The 18,722-nt window shown below is 34.4% G+C and overlaps 1 long non-coding RNA gene across 1 annotated transcript in view; it reads left to right on the top strand.

Moving 5' to 3' along the window:
- Positions 1-14,985, top strand: part of LOC120297672 — a 160,218-nt gene extending 145,233 nt beyond the window's left edge. The window contains exon 3 of the long non-coding RNA XR_005553856.1: positions 8,325-14,985. This is a non-coding gene — a long non-coding RNA (uncharacterized LOC120297672). The remainder of the gene's footprint in view (positions 1-8,324) is intronic.
- Positions 14,986-18,722: the final 3,737 nt, after the last annotated feature.

Raw genomic sequence — 18,722 nt, 5'->3', positions numbered from 1 at the left:
AGAATTGCTGTATCAGTGAAATGGGTGGCAGGGAAATAAATAAATAAATAAAATCCAGTGGAAGAGAGGACTCAGGGAAGTTTATTATCAAAGCTTCAGGAGCTGGCAAAATGAAGAATTTTCTGAAAGCTGTACAATAATTAAAGTTAGTACAGACAAGGATAGATTAGTGTGTCAGTTTTACTTTCACGTAATTTCTCCTCAGTTTGTTCTTTTTTTTTCCATATGTTTGCATTTTTAAAGAAATCTAAATGAACATTTGTAAGGAACTTAAGTAATATTTCTTCTAATACACATTTTTGTGAATTGTTTTTCCCAATATATATATATATATATTTGCAAGATGCATTTCTTGCAATACAAAATATATTTGGCATGTAATTTTCACTGGTATTGATATTTAAATGCTGCTGCATTTTCATTTATATGCAATAATATGCTCTTTTTCATTTATATGCAATAATATGCATGACCGCTGTGGAGGCCATACACTAATAATAAATGAATGCCCATTTTGTTATTAGAAGTCAAAAAATTCAGAAAAAGTTATACTTTTTAAAGTCCCACACACAAGCAGAACTAAACCAATCTCGCTTGATGTCATATTTGCAGCTTCCTATGGATCTCACAAAAACACAGATGCACTCTCTTCTGCTGAATGCTCTTTTTTTTTTTTGTAGACAGAAATTTTAGGCATAGGATTGGGTGAGAAGTTTTTTAGCAGTTGCTAAAAAAATATCTGCATTTTCAGCCCTATGGGCTGTCTTATATCGTGGAACTTCTACTCTGTTCCATTCTTGGTGGTGTCAATTGTTTACTAGACAGGTAGAGATGCCCTCAAGTTGAACTTGATTCCTGATAACCCTCTAGTTTTCTTGGCAACAACGTGGAAGTGGTTTGTCACTGTCTCCTTCTTCTTCTTAAGTTTAGAAGTTTTTTCTTATTATTTGATGAGTGTAAATAAGGCTTATGATCTAGAAGCAATGTTTTCTAAAAAATTCTTATGAATATGCAAAAATCTACCTCACGAAAACAGTAAGCTAACAACTGCAATACATTATACATTAAACTTCAATATATAGTAGTTTCTTAGCTTTTATACACATACCAAGACAGATGTATCTATTTATTTGATTCTTTTTTAATTCACTATTGCCATATGTTGGCTAAAACAATAAACTGGCAGCTAATAGAGCCTTGGATCTGTCTGTTTCTATTCTAAAGGCAAAAATTTATCAACAATTAACAGAAAAAACTCATAAACCATGCTTATTAATAATAATAGTAGTAGTAGTAGTAGTAGTAGTAGTAAAGTTGGAAGGGACCTTGGAGGTCATCTAGTCCAACTCCCTGCTCAGGCAGGAAACCCTACACCATTTCGGACAAATGGCTGTCCAGTCTCTTCTTAAAAACTTCCAGTGTTGGAGCATTTACTGGAGGCAGACTGTTCCACTGATTAATTGTTCTCACTGTCAGGAAGTTTCTCCTTAGTTCTAGGTTGCTTCTCTCCTTGATTAGTTTCCACCCGTTGCTTCTTGTCCTGCCTTCAGGTGCTTTGGAAAATAGCTTGATTCCCTCTTCTTTATTGCTGCCCCTGAGATATTGGAATACTGCTATCATGTCCCCCCTTGTCCTTCTCTTCGTTAAACTAGATATACCCAATTCTAGCAACCGTTCCTTATATGTTTTAGCCTCCAGTCCCCTAATCATCTTTGTTGCTCTTCTCTGTACTCTTTCTAGAATCTTAACATCTTTTTTACATCATGGTGACTAAAACTGGATGCAGTATTCCAAGTGTGGTCTTACCAAGGCATTGTAGAGTGGTATTAATACTTCACGTGATCTTGTTTCTATCCCTCTGTTAATGCAGCCTAGCACTGTGTTGGCCTTTTTGCAGCTGCAGTACACTGCTGGCTCATATTTAGGTGATTGTCTACTAGGACTCCAAGGTCCCTCTCACAGTTACTACTACTGAGCATGGTGCCACCTATGCTGTACTATGCATACTATTGCATTAATACATATCAATAGACTAGCTCAACCAAATCTTCATCAGAAAGGAATTCATTAGGACCCCAGACTTGTATAATGAATATTACAGGCATGGCAATTTCAAGATTCTATAATTGCCTCTTTCATTCTAAGAAGCAGACTCTTTCATTTTCCCATTTGTCTGTTCCAGCCACATTTGAAAATAATTAGTAGTGTTCATGATGTCAAGATAATGCATCATTTGGAAATAATAGTTGGAGCTATTTAAAAACTGTTCATTCCATGGTTTTTTCCTTGTTTTGAGAGATCTTTGGAGGTATAAAACCAATTTCAGTTAGTGATACCAAAAGTGATAAAAATGAAATAACAGTAGTGCAGCATCTATTGTAATACACCATCACTACTGCAGCCTGAAGCATATCATCCCTGCCTATTTTTGTACCTTTCACTGTCCTGCTTTAAATAATACTTGGAAAGAACACACCCTTTTGAATATTTACTTTGACAAAAAGTAAGATCAAAATGCATATTGAAATCCTATTTGGAGAAGATTTGCTTGAATTATTAGTTTAATACATAAATATGGATAAAAACAGATGCAAAAAGAACCAAAAATAGATCCATTCCTTGTGAAATCCATCTAGTTTTCTTCTTCTATTAGGGAGAGTTGCCTCCATTTGTTTTCAGAGTCCTACCAAATTCATGCTTTCCATTGGGGCAGCATTATAGCTCATGATTGCATTTCATGTTACTTATAAATATACCCTAGGGAGTATCTGAGAACCACTATTATATTCTCTCTGGTATTTGTTCCTAATAGGTTTGATATTTAAGAGGAGGCTGTTTTGCACTTTTCTTTCTTCTTTGTGTCTATGAATGTGTCTTGGGAATAATTCCCAGGGAAAATAAGTAAAACATTGCAATCCTGCTAAGCTTCGGCTTTACCAATGAAAAGAAAGCTTTATACAATAACAGTACTTTATCAAACAACATGTATTTAATTTTTAAACAGAGATTTACAAAATGCCCTGTTGGCACATCTAACCTATCTTTTAATTGCCAGCAGGCCATAAAAGAAATTGCTGTGAAACCACAGTGAAAGGGAAAACTAAATTGGGAGTCTTTCCCTAGGAAGGTTAAAAGCAGATTTTCCTGATGTATTATTTAATACTTGTTACATAGTGCATTAAGCAGTGCTGTAGTACTGAAGGAAAAGCTGTTAAAAATGCCAACATGCCTACATTTTCTTCTTTTTTTCCAGATAGCATTCAGTTTTGCTTTAGATGTCTGTTTAAGTCAATACCAGAAGAATAAATGAATTAATAGTTCCCATCCTAGCCAATTTATAGCAGCAAATCAAGTTATAACCGTGGATATGGTCAAGTGAGAGAGAAGAATAGATTTAACTTTGTGAAGTCTTTATTTAATCTGCAGGCTCTAGGGAGCTGAAGTCAGCAGGCCAGGATGATATAAAAGGATGCAGAAATAGTGCTTTTACCACAGCTGACAGCATGACAGTGATGGAAAGAAAGGCCAGATGCTTTCAGAAAAAATACATATTCCCATGATTTATTTTCAAACCTTTCCTCTGTTTTCAAGGTTTTGGTATAACTGCTAATGTTTGTGAAATCAAAATATAAACTCTCACAAAAGATTCCTAGGGCTACCACAGGTCTGCAAGGGAGGGATGGAGGACTGCAGAAATGGTCCAGTGAGAATTTGGTGGTCTCTAGATGTCATTGGTTATAGATAACAACAGATATTGGAGTGGATGCTGAAAGATTTCATGACTTGCTACTCAAAAATTAAACACTAACACTTTCTTATAATGAGACATGGCGTACTACTTTGAACAATCACAAAGCTGTTTACACTAATCACACAATAATGTTTCAGAATAAAAAAATATCTATTAAAATAGGGCTATCAGGCCTGGGCTACCAAAATCCAGACAATCAATAAATGACAGCAAAAAAAATTCAGAAAAATCTTGAGTTTTGTAGCCCTACATGAAACAGCAATCTGCCGGCTATCGCCTCAAGGAATCAGGAAGGTTGGTTCAATTGGACAATTGGTGCAATTGCACATGACCTGGATCCCATTTAAGTAATTTATGATAACACGAAGACTCTCCATCTTTATTATTGTTTACACCCATAAATATTTCTTTCCTCCATTTTTTCCCTTTGAATAAAGTCCATTATGAGACCAAGGAATTATGCCTGGAACTGCATTATAGTAAAAAACAGAACAGAACAAGGAGGGTACAATCTGGTTCTTCTACAGAGTTATTATGTTTACATCCCAGAATCCAACTGTCTTCCCAAATAAAGGTTAACGTTATGAAAAAGCTTGGAGAAACTCTGAGTATTGCCCAGTTGATTGTCCATTGCCAGTATCGATGTACAAGTGATTCTTATCCCATAATGGCACAAACCAGTAGTTTTTTTTCCTCACTCTTCTTCATATAAATTAATTAACTAACTGTGGTTTTGAAGCTAAGACACTGTTGAATGTTTATGCAGTTATCTATTTCAGCTTATTTCGTACAAAATGCCCCTTTCCCACTTCTACTTCTTCCCTTCCAATGTACCTAGAAGTACTGGAGGATTCCTCTCCTTCTTCCAGTTTATTTCCTTTTCTCCGTATCTATTTCTTTCCTTTAAGCAGATTTATACCATTTCTGAATTGTTCACCATTGTCAAATTTCCTGGCAGGAAGTTCCTTCCTTCCTTCCTTCCTTCCTTCCTTCCTTCCTTCCTTCCTTCCTTCCTTCCTTCCTTCCTTCCTTCCTTCCTTCCTTCCTTCCTTCTTTCCTCCCTCCCTCCCTCCCTCCCTCCCTTTCTCCCTTCCTTCCTCAGCAGCAATCTCAATCTTTTAGAACTGTTCCTCTTTTTGTGTGATACAGTCATTCAATCTCTCTCTCCACTCATGTAATTTCCTCTTGTCCCACTTTCCCTTCTCAGCATCCAAAACTACTGGCAAGTACTAAAACTTCCTTGAACAGCTGGTTCAAAGGTTTTGGTTTGCAAGAAAAATGCAAGTGGAATGATCAAAGGAGAAGGATATGTGTATATCCTTGCAGCATCCCTAAGAATATTATGTAGCCAGATGGTCTTTCAAATGAATCTAATAGTTAAGCTTGCTGAGTGTCTAGAATGTACTCTACCTCAAATCTTCCCCATTTCCCCCTGAAATAGGCGGAGGTGACAGAACAATGGTGCACAAAGAGTGTATGCTTATACCAGAAGAAAATGGTGGAAAACCCAGTGTATCCTTAATGTGGCTGGAAGTTGTAATAAAAAAGCTACAAGAGTAGCTTGTCAGAGGGAATCTAGCTTCTCAGATAGGCATGAGGAAGGGGTACACCTTGTAGAAATTCAGACACGGACTCTAACTATGATGGGAGCCTTAATTAGGTAATAATTGGCAGAGCAACTGTAAAAAGTCTTGATTATTTCAGTTTTATTTTAGGTAGATGTAGAGCTGCCTGTTGTTCTTAGGGCTTAGAGGTGTTTTTCAGGAGCCACAAAGAATAATCATAAGTTTTTTTTTCTTCCATACATTCCTGAAGAGTCTCCTTAATGACTACACTATATATATTTTAAAAATTCCATTCTACATCACTATGAATTCCTTAGAAAATATGTTCACTCTGTTTTTGCATACAACATTTTCTCTCCCTCTTTCTGGGCTAGACATGCAAAGTATTTCTCTTTGCTTTTCTCTTTGTTTGCTCTCCAGACCATGATTCACCTTAACTGAATTCAATGGATCACTTCCTCTGGAGAGAATTTCCAGCTTTTCTGTCTGCTACCAGCCCTGCACACATATCTATCCTTCTCCCCAAGCCAGACAATGTCTCATCGGAAGAAACCTTTAGTTCTTGTTTCCTTTGCATCCTGCAATTAATTGTTTAGCTTTACACTTTAATCTTTCCTGGCTTGCACAAGTTTACTGCAATCCTGTGAGTTGCACTGGTAGCAGTAATTCATGCACTAGTAATCTCAACAGTGGAATTTAGTGATGTGCTCCAGATCAGCTCACTTTGAGGTTGGCTAGTGAGAAATGCTAGACTGGATAATTGGACAATCTACCAGGAGCTTATTCATATAATTCTATTGGCTTCTTACATATCAGGCAATCAAAATCACAATGTTTGTCATGACATAGAAAGCCAGCCATAGTTTAAGATATGATTACTTGATAGAATACTTTCTCCCTTATGTACCTGTTAGAGGGCTCAGATCTACTGCTAGATCTTATTATGTGCCACATTTGCAAAAATTAGCTTATGCAACTATCTCAGAGAAGATAGATTAAATATTAGCATAAACTTAAAATCTATTTGTTCAATGAGACCTCTGTTTTAATTCTACTAATGTGTTCTATTTTCTTGCTACCTCATATTTTTGTTGTTTTAAGAATTTAAAATATTTGATTGATTGCTTTACTGAGTTTCTAGGCAGTTGTAATTACAAAAAAACTCTAGGTAACATACATCTCAATTCCATAAGCAGGTTAAAACTACATAGTAAAAGCAGAGCATATAAATAATATCAAAACAATACTGGCACTATGAATCATATTACTCAATTGAGTCAACCCAAAGAAATACCTTCCAATATTGGAGAGAACAAGCTCACAAAGGCTGGTGGAGTAACCATGTTTTAATGGTCTCATAGAAACCCGGTCTACGGGGAGCCATTCAGATATCAGAGAACGCTATTTCATGGAAGTAAAGCAGCAGCTGATAAAAACATCTCCAAGGAAAGCTAATTGAAACATTATTCTTTAAGGACATAAAAGGGCCAAAGCAGCCCTTTCAGTTTAGATCACAAAGGCAAAATATACTTCTTTATCTATTCATTCCCATACATTTTTCAAAGCCATTGTAAATATATTATCAACATAGGTCTATTTAGACATCTCTCAGGACAAAAGAACAGAATCTCCCATTCCTGCCTCCTTTATCGTCCAACCATCTTCGAAGCTGCCACTTTCATTTATTTTTATGCCCTTCCCCTAGTCTGCTTTCTCTGAGCAGTCTGACTTGCTCTCTGCTGTCCAGTTGGTCTTAGATTTCTCCTGCTCACCTCATTTCCATCAATCAAACTTTTTTACGCTCTTCTCTTTTTTCCTTTACTCTTTTCTCTTTTCTTAGATTCCCTCTTTTATTGTCTCTTTCTGTTTTGCTTTTTGTGTTTACCCCTTTTCAGTCCCCTTTCTGATTAGATGAATGTACATTGTATTAATATTTTTATGATTTCTGAATATGTTCAGCACTGAGTAGCTTTCGTTCTAAGACTATAGTGGAACAAGGGGCTTACAACCTCTGGCAATTTCTCATGATACACAGAAATCTGATTTAACAACGTATCAAACAGTAGTTAGTGATGTGAAGACTTCATCAGGAGAAGGGAAGAATGGCTTGCTAAATTCATATTACCAAAGTGGATGGGCAGGCAAGCTTTGATAGAAAAGAGATAGGCAAGCTTTGATTGAAAAAGAGGTGAGCAAGCTTTGATAGAAAATAAATTTGTTTTAATTTAGCCTACATAAAATTAATGAATTTTCATATCATTTATCATCTCAATGTCCAATAATCTGCTAAACAGCGATTTGTTACTAAATGCAAAACTGAAAGAAACATATTAACAACAACTTATGGTCTCTGGTGATCACATGATGTCATGAAAATAGTTGGGAGCACCCAATTTGATGGTTTAGGGAGTTTAAAGGACACTTTAGGGTAACAGTAATGAAATTGGAAGGGGTGATTCGGGTGTTTTTTTAAAATTGGTAACATTTACTTGATTTTATTCTTTTGAGTAAATTCCATCATTATGGAATGTGATCATGTTACAAAATCAAATCCCAGTATGACTGCACTGTTAAAGTTGCATTAATTTTAGCTAATTAGATTATTATTAAGTCAATGATTAAACTATTGATATATATTCTTTGAAAACTAATCTATCAGACATCAGATTTATAGTGGATTCTATTTTATTTTTTCTGACTCACAGAACAGATAGAGTGTTTTGTTCTACAATTTATGTACATGTTTCACATTCCAGTTTATTCAACAGAAAGTCATTATGCATTCAATAAAATTTACTATCAAATTACTAACACTCTTAGGCCTGAACCTGCTTATATGGAATACATTGATTTAAATTATTGAGACTTACTACAAAGTACATAAATAGCAGATTATACTGCAGATCTTATTTTCAGATGTGAGACTACTGGAACCATAAAAATCATAATTTTTTATTGACATAGTTTGCCAAATAAGTAACATTTGTTTTCTTTGTGCTTCTTTTCAGATATTTTTAGTGTGAAAACAAACAGAAATGAAACCATACAAATAATGGAAAAGATGGACACCACAACCACAACAACAATAAACATATTTTCCATTTATGAAGGGGACAGAAATTTGGGTACTCAAGCATCAAGTTTTTGGTTCCTTAAAATTACCAGCCTTGCAGTTTTGTGGCATTTTGTGTCATAGCTGTATTAAACTGCAGTAACTGTGCAATTTTTGTGCATCATCATATATACCTTCAGCCTTATCTAAGTGAAAGCAAAGTTAAATTGGCCTCTAAATTCTATGCTCTGATATTATGTGATATGTTAGTTTAAGTGCTAAGTATTAGCCTGGGACTGGCTACTAGCAAGCATCAATTTCTACGTTGTCTGTTTTTTTTGTTTGTTTGTTTGTTTGTAACATCTCAACTATTCAACATGGAAAAAGGATGAAGACAGAAGACTTAAGTAGGTTAAGTTATTGTGATAGGTACAGCTAAGAAAGTTATAAAGTTATACATTAATATGTTGTTATTTTTCTCTTTTACTTGTCAAATATTGGACTGTTGTTTTCTTAATCTTTTATGTTCCTTTAAATAACTGCATTTCATTTACATGCCCATAAGTTATATCTATAGGGATCCATGAATATTATAAACAAAGTTGCTGGTTCGATCAAATTCTGGTCAAGGAATCATAGCATGCTTGAATTTCTTTATTTCTTATAATTAGATTGCAGAAAGCATATGGTATCTTTAATGTATCATTAACTAGTAGTTCTTTTAACAATTCAGCAATAAATATAATTACTTCCCAGTTTATTTTAAAACACTACAGAATAGTTTCCCTGCTCATGTATTTCTTTACTATATGCATACAATTTTGTAATGTTGCAAATACCTGATGAATTTAAAAAGGAGGAGAATCTTTGATGGCCATGGCAAAAATTGTTATTAACTTGATGTTGTAGAACTAGAATGAGAAACCAGTATCTGTGCTATAATCTTCTATACTGTAATACCCTAGCCAGCATGGTTAGCAATAAAGGATGCTGAGAACTGCTGTTCAGAAACATCTGTATGGCCAAAATTCTTTATCTCATCTATTGCCTATATTGTATTAAAAGAAAAGCTCTGATGCAGGTGTCTCATCAGGTACATCTGGATGGGCAATCAGTGGTATCATGCAGCTGTCATAACTTGATGCAGTTATTTGACTTTCTTCCTCAGTAAATAACAAAGTTCAGTGGCATAATTTGTCATCAAAATTTTGTGGAACCATTTAATTGTCTTTTGGAATATTTAGCATAAAGTTATCCATTGAAAAATTATTTACTGCAGGTCATTAAAGTTAAGGTTTAAAATAGATTTCTTTCTATCTCAACTGCATTTTATAACTGCCCATTGCTTTACCATCCAAATATTTCCTCAACTTGAAAAGGATTGTTCAACTCCATGTTAGAGCATATGAAGTAAATAAAACAGCTTTCTGGAAGATATCAGTTTAGATCGCTGGAAATCGTCCAAGCTTCCCTGCCATTGGATGTTTGGACGAAAAAGAAAAGATAGTCAGAAAGAGAAAAGAATGTGAAAGATGGGAGGGAAGATAGAAAAACAGATATGCCATAAAAGGGAATCCTTACTTGTATGAGGGTTCTGGCTCCACCCAATACCCTTTGATACCACTTTAAAGGAGAAATGAAAGAAAAGAAAATGGAATTAATCCATTTCTTAATACCCGTCACCAATAGATGATTGGGCTTACTAGGGTTTATATGCCAGCAACCCATTGTTTTATGGATGTTTGCAAGAATTCGCTTATACATTTTTGCATATACTGTATAGAATGTGATCCAGAAGATGGAGACATGTTTTCTTTGCTGCTACTACTACAGTCGTTTCCATCAATCTACCAAGAAAAATGTTACCTCTTTTATCCTAAAAAATTAATTTTAAAAAATCTGAAATGTAGCATCTGTTTATGATGTTTATGATATGCTATGAGATAAAAATATGAAAAAAATGTCAACTTATAATGATACTTTCTGCTATTTACTATTTACTCTCTAATACTTATTTTGAAGAGTATTTTCCATGTTTTTTGTAAATGGGCCTTTTTACACTTTCAAGAAAATTAATGTGTTTCATAGTATGGTAAGAAGTTACAATCCTACTATTAATTATATGCAAGAAGTCTAATATGAGTATTTTTACCGCAATCCTTAAAATCCCATTGAAAATCTACATACTACCACCTCAGCAGAATTAACCATTACAAAAAATGACTCCAATTTGTATTTACTGAAAATGCCAATAATTCATATCTCTAAAACCTGTTTTCATGGTAAAAATAATTTCTATGTAGTTTTCAATGGTATAATGGTATAACATAGAATATTTGTGATATGCATGGATACAAAAATTAGGATAAAAATATAAGGTGCAACAGGATGAATAACCCTTTTTGCTGTTGGAGTTCTAATGTGCACATCCTTTTTTGTATAATGTTATGTAGCAGGATAGAGCACTGCTTTTAATGACTGATGGGCTATTTTCAGAAGACTTTGCTCTCTTATTTTAAAATTAAATTACAATCCACCCAAACCAAATACTTCATCCCATTGAATATAGCAAAACTTTTCATCATATAAAATCTGTTCCATGCAAACAAAATTTAAGAATGCTCATCTGCTGATCAAATTGTACGGTAAAGTTTTAATTCTCATAGAGATGAATGACAGATAGGAGACAATACATGCCAGAGTCTTCAAAGTCAGAAGACTTTATTATAGATAGTTTTTTAAAAAACTTTTCCCATAGTCCTCAAGCCATTCTGTCTGAAAAAAAGTAATTTTATCTTCATACATGGAGTAATAATATCTTGATGACAGAAAATGAATGGAAACTGATGAGAGCAAGATGCTTTCTTACAATTAACGCACTGTAGCCTTGCAATACCCCCCAAAAAATCAATCTCACTCAACAAATAGCAACAATCCTTTCTATTAGGCACATAACAGATTCCAGACAGAAAATTTCCTTTGTAAGTATTAAACAAATGCACAGAATATTAAATTCTCTTTCTTGAAAGTATCCCAAATATTTCAAACTCGTATTGAAAAATCACTCATAATCATTTGACAATATGCAGCCTAAATTAAGCACCATTCTTTTGTGACTATGTAAAAAAAACCCACTAAAATTCATATATTACAGGATTGTGTCAGCTGTTGTGCTGACTGGGCATAACTAGGTGCTTCCTATTTTCTTCTAAAAGCAAATTCACAGGAATTTTCCTGTTTAAAAAACTACACGAAAAGTACATGTTGATTGGATGTCATAATATCCAATCAACATTAGCTGGCAATTTCATGAAGTATTCCAAAATACCATTGAAAAGCTACTATATTATTTTACACAGGCGATGCATTACATTTATATGACAATGTTAATGTAGTTTGCATTTTATCATTACCTTTCACCTTTCTGTCTCTTCCCATTAAATCAGTAAGATTCAGTTTTACTATTTGTACTTCACAAAACACTGGCATGATAAAAAATATATTGTATAGTATAAGCAATTAACATTTGCTCACTTTATCTATTACAACAGGCTATATAATTTGTCCATTGTGCCCTTTCTGTGCACCTAATTAGAATCAGTGTGAAACTCCATTCAGGTGATAAATATTTAATTGGAGGGCCCAGGAAGCAAAGAAGGAACATGTTCTGTATTTTATACAATTTTTGCAGTCAGATACTTTTAATATGCTTTGCACCCAAAATGATATTTTAAATATCTATGTTAAATGTTCTTGTGGTGGTCTACAATAATTACAATATATCTTGTTTACGTTACAGGTTTTTAAAGCCCTGTTTGAAGAGCAGAACAAGTGGTGGATTCTGTTCTCTAAATGTTTGTCACATCAAACATTTTCTATAGGCCACATTGCTTTAAAATTCTTTTAAGTGAGATAAGAGTTTAGCAGTGCTGCCTCAGAAATTGTACAAAACTTGGAGTAAATGAACTATAAACAAGTCAATAAAACATTAACAATATCAAAGAGTGGTGGAATTGGACAAATATTTAGAGCCAGAATACCTGTCCATGCTATGATCCTTCCAAAATTTAATCTTAAATTCTTACCAGGAGTGCCAAACATTGACTATCAATTATTGTATATAATATGCATTTGTATGTATATGCAATTAGGGTATGGAATATCTACTTGCTCCTGATGTTTTATAGATAAAAATGTTTTCTGTGTGAAGTTCTAAACTTTAAGTCTAACTACTTTGTCATGAAAATAGAAAATAGAAAAACATCTATTAGAAATATGACTCCATAAAAGGTTTGGCCCATGTCTTCTGCTGGATCTAAACCTAGTCCAATATTTCTATCAAAGGTTTCTAAACATTTCCGATACAAGCCAAGAAGCATCTCTGCTTCCTTAAGTTTATCAAACTTTCTTGGGTTTTATTAGCTGTTTTCTAACATACATCATTATATTTAAGAGGGGCATACCACAGAATGCATTCTTGTATCATGGTAGCCTGGACAAGGAGATAGTAATCTCTTAGAGTTGAACGTGTAGACTCATTTGCAGTATGCTAGTATGAGAGAGTAATGGCTGTAGAGAAGATATGTAGCAACTTTGTTCTTTGAAATTCAGAAATCCAAATCCAAAATCTAAAATTACTTCAAAACAAGAGTCTTTAAGGCATAGCCATTTCTGTGTTCCTATCCAATTCATGACCTATAACTATTGTGATAGTATAAATACAGGAAGAAAAACTGTCTCAGTGACTCTGTTGATTGAAAAGAGTTTGTGCTGATGTATACATTACTTTGCTTACAAAATTATTGTGTTTCTTATTATTACTAACACCTTTAATAACTATGATATAAGTTATTTTTCAGGTTAAAGTCTCAACAAATAGAAATTAAATGTTTATATATCTTCATTCTCACTAGATCATTTTTCTCCTTGCTTTTCATATATATACAATGAGCCAGAAACCTTAAATTATGTTGCCTTTAAATCTTTATTTAATCTATTTTATTGTGCACTCCCTGAAGTATAAAATTTTGTGCATTGTAGTGGATAAAAATCACAGCAATTGCGTAATTATGTCACAATGCCCTCATCATCCCCCTCCATGGAAACAGTCATCTTCTTCTTCCTTCTCCTCATCTTCTCTTCTTCCATCTGTTGATTCAAAGAGCTCAGAAAAATTTTAGGATGATTCCAGAGCCAAGCAGTCATAGTGAATGCTTGATTTGGGCTGAACAATTCAACTATATGTAACTCTGGCAGAGGAAAGATAGGCTGAAGCTGTACAAGTCGAATAGTATACTAAACATACATGGGAACAACAGAATTGATGCCTTTAGGATGCTTTACAATGGGATTGATGTTATTCTGCAAAACTCTGCCTTGAGTACAGGAGTATATTAAATTAATAGAGTACCACATATTGATTGTATGGCTCTCATTTACTTAAAGTGCTGTCATGTGTGTCAAATCCAACTAAAAAGGCTTGTATTTTCCAGAAAGCCATTTTCAACCCTAATCAACTAAATGATTTGGTCTCTTTTTATTTAACTCCTGTGACACCTGGGTAGAAATATAGTCACATTTTGTGTCTGTGCCCAAGTAAAATGTTTGCTGTTTCACACCCTCACCAGTGCTGGAATCTTTGCTTTTGATATAATCCCCTGAATATAGACACTGCTTATTATTACATGCTTTTGCTGTCAATATTTGCAAAAAGCTCATGTAAACTTCGTCAGTTTATATACTGTATCATTGTGTTGATTTTAATTATGCCACATTTTGATTTGAATTTCTGCTTCCTAAACTCCATCTCTTACTTTAAAATAGCATTTTGCACAGAGAGAGAGGTCCACAAAGACTCACTCATAACCATTTGTTTTTTTTTATTATCAACACTTGAAAGTGGAGACATAAAGTCAGCCAGGCAGAAAAAGACTGGTGACATTGAGAAATGTGCAATAGAAGTCTGCAGAATTAGAAAAGGGAAGATTGCCGTAATCTGTGATACAGATATGTCTATGAATCATTGCAAGGAAAATGATTTTGAATCGCCATCTTGAATTATCAATTAATATGCTAGAAAAATGCTATATTACTGATCAAGAGGACTTTATGAAGAAAACTTTACATCAGTAGTTCATGTCAGTGGCCTGCTATTTTGTTACCAAAATAGCAAAACATTTTTCTGCATTCAGTTATCCTGAACCTCTTCATAGGCCTTGATTGGACTAAGAGTCCTTAACTGTATTAGCACTGCAGCTAGGCTTCAGGCATATCCCTGGTTTTCTTTCTTTTGTTTAATAACTTTTCACAGACATTTATTTGGGCCTGTAAATATTGTTGATGCTATCTATTACTGATATTTTATATACTAAAACTTTGCCATCAACCATATTCAAGTACTGACATGTTCTGAACATGATGTTTATTTGTTGTGTTTTGCATATGGAATCTAAGTTTTAAAATAATCAAAAAACATTGTCATAGCTGTACTGAAGAAATACATTCTGAAGAACTATAATAGGGTGATGATTTGTAAGTACAATAATTTCTGTAATAAATAATAAACAATAATAAAACATTACCATTGCTGGTTTTATAAGATTATTAGCTCGTGAAACTTAATTCATTTTAAACGCATTCCATTGATGTCTTAGGATGTAATTTTGGGGTGTCAAAGACAGCATGCTTGGTGCCATATGATTTTCAGGTTTCTTTTCTGATGTCAGAGCCAGTGTTTGTTCCTCACTAACTTCTGTGGCTAATTTTTTCTGTAGCTGGAAAACTGTTCAAATTGGCCTCTTGGAGATAAGGACAGAAATGAGATGGGAGAGATTAAGGAACTGAAAGTTCATAAACTCCCTAATGTCCACCAACCTTGTCCAAGCCATAACTCGAAGAGAAATCAAATTAGCCATTTGATCGACATCTGTTCCATCTTTTTGTAACCGTGGGAAAAAGCCAAAATCAGAATAAGGGAGGCAACAGAGAGGCATAGATTTATAAGATTTTCTGCAGAGTATAGTGAAAATAGTCAAAATGGCACCCCTGATGGTTTAATCAAGGCTTTGCCTGATTTTTATGTGAGTCATGCGTGGCATACATAAAAAACAGAATATGCTTCAATCACACTGTCACGGCTGCTATCTTGATATTTTTACTATATCCTGCAGATAGCCTTGCAAATATCTCTCCATTTTCAATTTCATCTTGCTAGGCTGAAACCATAATGAGTGCTCATAATGAAAGCGCTCCCTGAACAGAATATAAGATTAGTCAGCCTCCTTCATGGAATAATCAACTTACTCTAGCCAATTTGTTTTTCATAGGTAGATGAGCAATATGTTCAACTGAAGGTCCTGGAACTACTTCCTTTTTGAAGACACTATGCAGCTGGCTATGTTTAACTTGGAGAGAGAGAAAAAATGTAGGTAGACGTGACAACAGTTTTCTAGGACTATGTGAAGGAATGTCATGCAAAAGGAAGTCAGTATGTTCAAGACCTCACGACTGCAAGATATGTATATTTAAATTATAGGAAGGCTGATTTCACTTGAAAGTAAAGAAAACGATCATAATAGTAGGAAGATTTTCAGCAATGGAACTATTATAACTAAGCAAGATACCGAACAACTTTTGAATGAGTTCAAGCAGTAGCTATGCAGCCATCAATTGGGAACCCTTTAGTTGAATTTTTGCACTTGATAACTTACATAGCACATATCATTTCTATGAATCTATGACTCTCCTTACCAGTGGTGGTGAACCTATGGCACGGGTGCCAGAGGCAGCACTCAGAGCCCTCTTTGTGGGCATGCGCGCAGTTGCTCCAGTCCTAGGCCTTCAGCTGGGTTTTATAAAATCTTTTCACTTTAGGCCTCCTCTGCCATGTGCAAAAAAAAAAAAAAGTTCAATCAGTCAATTTCAACTTCTCGCGGGGAAAAAAGATATTGCAAAGTTGGAATTGATTGATTGAACTTTTTAGCCCCACCCAGTCTGCCGTTACCACCGCAGCCATGCCCATCCAATGGGCCATGCCCACCCGGCACTCAACGATGCATAAGTGGGTTTTGGGTTGCAGTTTGGGCACTCAGTCTCTAAAAGGTTCGCCATCACTACTATAGATTATTTTTTATTTCTCATACTAACAATTGAATAAAAGATAAACTTCAACTATTTCTGAAAAAAATCCCAATACATTTTAATGTGTCTGAAGTTTTATTAAAATAATATATTTAGTAATATGTTTCTATTTCAAGAAATATTAAATCACCAGTTCCTCCAATAGTAATTTGATACAGTAGTCTGAAAAGAGAATCTTCATTACCATTTAAGAAAAGCACATCAAAAAACTTTCTTCTTATGTATGATCTAGTACCCACAGCAGACTATGTAAATGTCAAAGGGTAATCACCTCTCTTCAGGGCACCTTTTGGTCTCCAGACCTAATCTCATATATTTCCCTAAATTTCGCACAAAAAGCAATAATTATGTTTCAGACCAAAGACCAGGGTACTTTGGTCAGGAACTTAATATTTAGGTCCATGATTAAATCAGGAGCAAAAGCAATCAGATTTTGCCAATATCCCTCATATGATCAGTTTCCAAGCCTATTATTCTCTTGTTTCCAGCACCACCCATGAATTCTCTCTTCTTTTCCTCATACAGAAACAAATACAAAATACATGTTCACTACACGTTAACGGGACATAATATGTTCCCCTTAAGATATTTCTGAGAACTGTAATTCTGTCTTACAGCTTTTCATGTGCACTTTTAATTCTTTTAATACACTCATTCTCAATTAAGCCACTGTGTCTTTAATTTCAAAATCCCCTTAATTCTTAAGGTGCCAAGGTTGGGAGTGACCAGTACCTAATGTTCTGTCTATATGCCAAAGTTACACGTCTAAAAATGCAGAATCATGAAAAAATAATAATACATCTTTAGCAAGTATTTAGTATTTTCTGAGGAGTCCATCTTTGTAGAAAAACCATTCTTCCCATAATGCAATGATCATAGACTTGCTTGGATTCACAGGAGCTAATGTGTACATACAGGGACTTTATTTAAATTTTAGTTCCTTTGGTCCATAAACCTGTCTTGGCTTGAGTGTTTTCACTCAAAGGATGATCAATTACATTACTTTTAGAATTCAAGTTTTCTTCTTTCAGAAATTCACAGTTAGATTAAGCTTAGAAAAACTTGAGTTCTGAAAGGAAAAGAAATTGATCATCCTTTGAGTGAAAACACATAAGCAAAAAACATGAATGCTCCTGGCTTGTCCACAATGCCAAAGACTTAATAAAATAGGTCTGAGGTCTTGCACAAAAACATGTTCAGTACAATGCTTGTAATATTTATCACATTAAATTAGCAATGCGGTCAGCATCTCTAACACTAAATATTCTACTATCTATGTAAAATAAACACATTTGACTCTGCACATTCATGCTTTCCCAAATTACTATCATTCTTGAGGCATCATTTATGTATTCCTTTCCCTCTAAATGCTAGGGCAATTTAAATACTGGCACTAGGAATAAACCTTATTACAATAACGTGACTCCAAGGTGATAATTTTCCCCTCTAATGGCTAATTTTTAGTTAAATGTAAAACTCTTCACTCATTGCCTTTGTGCAATGACTTCTGTGGATCACAGAGATTTTATGACCTGAATCAAAAGGTATTGCTGAAAAGAGGGGAAAATGCTTATTCTACCAACTGGTGCCTCAGGAAGACATTTTAAATTGAAGCTCCTGTATTTCTAGTCTAATTAAATGGATTGTTCAGTTTCTGGAACTACTTTTGTCTGAATTATAAATTCTCCACATTTGAAAAAAGCTATTGATTTTTGTTTTATCTTGCCTCTGAATCATACATTGGTTTCCTTTATGACTCTTATTAAGAGCTTATTTTTAATAAATAGTTTCCTTCTATTTCTGTATTTCCCCACCAACTAGATTTTTTGCTTTTACAGACTCTTGAAAGAGTGCTCAGAAAGCAGCAAGACGTTCATTTTTTTCCCTTGGAAAATGTAATTTCTTTCGCTATTGCTTTAATGCAAAATTATGATGCAAATTTATTTTAACAGGTAATGAAATCAGGAAATTCTCTTCCTGAGAATGGGAACCTATGGTTTCAAAATATGTGTTTCACAGAACCTTAAATATTCTAAGTAAGAGTGATTCCTAATAATAACACCCCCAGCTATGAGGATAAAGCCGTGGGTAGCTTCTGCCATTATAAGTGTTATTATGGCTGTTGGTGGAAGCTACTGTGTGGCCTTTAGTTACAGTAGACTAGAATAATCTATGAAGTGACTTAGCAGTTCTCTCTTCTTACTCCATTATCAGG

Source organism: Crotalus tigris, unplaced genomic scaffold (genome assembly GCF_016545835.1).
Source record: "Crotalus tigris isolate CLP2741 ecotype Arizona unplaced genomic scaffold, ASM1654583v1 scf7180000023658.1318691, whole genome shotgun sequence".
NCBI classification, from domain to species: domain Eukaryota; kingdom Metazoa; phylum Chordata; class Lepidosauria; order Squamata; family Viperidae; genus Crotalus; species Crotalus tigris.
This window is presented reverse-complemented; position numbering and strand designations above follow the sequence as displayed.